Genomic DNA, 3,400 nt, shown 5'->3' on the forward strand with positions numbered 1-3,400 from the left:
TTTAATGACTACCTTGATTATATAATGATTATTTCCATAAATTATGGTGGCTATTTGCCTCCCTATCAATGGGCCCATAATATAGGTCAGGGCACGAAATTTCCGGTCGCCAGGTCGCCATTGGCGACCAAAAGTTTTGGATTGGCGACTAAAATTTCGTTGTTTCAAATGTGTGTCAAACACGCTTCAAGACTTCACCTCTTGAGAGAAACGGCAGAAGTTATAGAAGAAATTCTAAAACTGAGTGATATCCACACTATTAGGTGGTTAGCCAGCGAAGAACGTGCAATAAGAGCTCTCTTGCAATCATGGAAAGCTGTTGTGACCCATCTTGAACAGGTGGCCCATAGAAGAGACAATGATGGCGGCGCTAAAGCTAAGGATTTGCTGAAAAGTTTGAAGCAGGGCAATTGAACCCTTTATGCGTGGCACTACAAAATAAGAATCTTTTGATTTCATCTCTGAAAACAAGAATTGAACACTGTATTTCAGTTTTGGCTGACCTGGAATCTAATGTTGGACCAACCGAACAAGATTTCTTGGACCATGTATCCATTTCAGGGAAGATCAGGGATGTGCAAGAGTTTCAGACTGTTAGAGGAAACTTAATTAACAATGTGAAGGTGTACATCACAGAAACATTGCCGCCTATGTCAACAGATGCGATTGCATCTCTGCATGTTTTTCGACACCTTGGGTTGGCCTCCCAAAGAAAATATTCTTCAGTTTGGGATAGAAGAAATAAAGAAGCTCTACATATACTTGAACCCGAGCCTTTATAATGAGAAAATGGATGTTCTGTCAGCAGAGTGGACAGAATACAAACTATTGTTTTCTTCAGACTTTGAATCAGACACTGGAGAAGATTCACAGTGAGGAGTGTTCAGCAAGATTCCCCAATTTGCTCCAGATTTTGACATTTTGTGCTGTTCTACCAATGAGCACAGCCTCATGTGAGGGAGGTTTCAGCTGTCACAACAGACTCAAGACTACTTACAGGAACTCTCTGAAGACTGAGACACTGGATGATTTGCTCTGAGTTTCCGTAAACGAAAACCCTGCCCCCCCATCCTCCCTGTCAGAGTTTGACCCAGCAGCTGCGATTGATAAGTGGTACTTCAGTGCAGAACGACAGCTCTACACAAACATTAATTCCTAACTTTTTTAATAATTGCTCATATTTTCATTATTTATCAATATAAATTAGTGGCGACCAAAGATTTTAGTCTGGCGACTGACTTCAAACTTGAAATTTCATGCCCTGATATAGGTTTTAAACTTTAAACTAATTTGTAAAAATAAATTAAAACAGTGTAGTGTACCTATCATGGTGTGTTTTGTTTACATTCAATATTTCACCTATCATGGTGTGTTTGGTCTACATTCAATATTTCAATCAAAATAAACATTCTCCACGTAAAATTACGAACTCTTTTCACTACAAATGACGTTGGTACATCATCTCCCGGTATTTTTCATCTTAATTTAAACATTTTGAACTTTTATTTATTTTTATCTCAAGAATTTTCTGCTGCTTCCTGAAAACCAATGTTCACTTGAACAGCAATGAAAAGTTGAATCAAGAAAAACACATCACCTTAACATATTTTGTTTTCATTTCAATTTTCACAAATTTGAGATTGAATGTGGTAACACAGGCAACTCCGAAGAAAACATAAGCTTTTTACAGAACTTGAATATTTTACCAGTATACTGAAATATCAATCCTCTCAACAGGTGACATTAACAGCTTGTCTGAGAAGGAAGCAAACCAAATCAGAGACTAGCAGTGTTTCAGGCATCTCTCCGAGGGTGTGGACCACCCCCCTCCCCCCCACAGACAAAATTGTATGATAAAACCAAAAAGTATAAAACTTTTCTGCTACCTTTGTCTCCCTTGCATCGAACTGCATTACTTTGTGTGGCAAATATTTTTGCCTTTATATGTCCCTCTGTAAATAACAATGCCCACACTTGTCCAGTCTTACTAGGGGTGTGCGGAACAGAATATTTTGGGTCAGGATGGGAATTTTTTTTAAATCTCGACATTATTGGATGGGAAACATTTGCCATTTCCCGACTTGGGACAGGAAAAATTTGCAATTTCCCGACTTGGGACAGGAAAAATTTGCAATTTCCCGACTTGGGATGGGAAATGTTTGAAATTTCCCCAAGCTCTGGAAATCTCGAATTCTACACGTAATTTTCACCTTAGGTGATTGTTTTTGCATTTATGGTACAAAAACTAACTATTTCCGATAAGTTTCAGACATTTACAATGCATAAAACGTCGAGAATTAACAACTTTTTAAAATTATCATTTGGTATTTCCAGACTGCACAGGATCCCGAAAAGTCGGGAAGCCATTTCCCAAAGTCGGGATCAGAATGGGAAATTTTTTTCCCAATCCCGGTCCCGACTTTTCGGGATCCTGGACACCCCTAAATCTTACATAAGAAGCAGAATAAAACTGGCAACTGCACTAGCCTTATCTCCTCTCTCCCATCTCGAATGTGCAGTAGTGCTTTCCACACCAAAAGCACAGACTCGTTGTTATCAGAGTCGACGCGGTATTTTCTTTGTAATTGATACACAACAGTATATTTGTAAAAGATAAGAAAATAGATTATCGAGCCGAAGGTGGACTGACTGAAAAGTGTTGAGTTGGAAAAAAAATCTTTATGTGATAGTTAGAATCTAGCCAACGCATTGCATTCGTCAAGTTCATTGACGAACCACGAACGACCACTGGTAATTCTCAATGTTAAACGCACATATGTTGTATTTCGCAGATGAGATTTGCAATGCCCTCCCGGTTCTCTGGATTGCCCCCTCGGAGCAAATTTTCTGAAAGAAACACCGGAGACTAGATTTAGCTCAAAGAAAGAAAAATCTCAAGGTTCTAAATTCCCAACTTCGTTCAAAGTCCATTTGCGAAAATAAAAATGAAACAAAGCAACAAAAAACTAACACTAAAAGCATTTAGAACAAGCTGTTACTGTTCCTGCGATTGTCGAATGTTGACCTTTCTAGTAGAAACCACGGTGCTATGTTGGGAGAAGCAAAGGCTGTAAATAAGAAACACGAGGATGTACAAATGTCTGTACAGCACACTGACCACTACCACGATAATTGTGAAAAATTAACATCTTGAATGGCATAAAAACGTGAAGAATAAAGTAGGAAGTGGCAATATCACGTGAGTAAGTGCCACTTCTCTGCTTCCAATTCACTCCTCACTGTCCAGTGGAAATTATTTTCCTCACTTATGATTGGCACAGAAAGTGTGCACAATTGCTAGCGTGGGATAGGTGGAAAAAAAACATACAATGTTTCACGTAGACCTTTAAAATTTCCATTTTCAATTTGTTTTTTTCCCCTAAAATGAAGTACGATCAAA

This window comes from Lepisma saccharinum, chromosome 26 (genome assembly GCF_977018435.1).
Source record: "Lepisma saccharinum chromosome 26, izLepSacc3.1, whole genome shotgun sequence".
In the NCBI taxonomy this organism is placed as follows: domain Eukaryota; kingdom Metazoa; phylum Arthropoda; class Insecta; order Zygentoma; family Lepismatidae; genus Lepisma; species Lepisma saccharinum.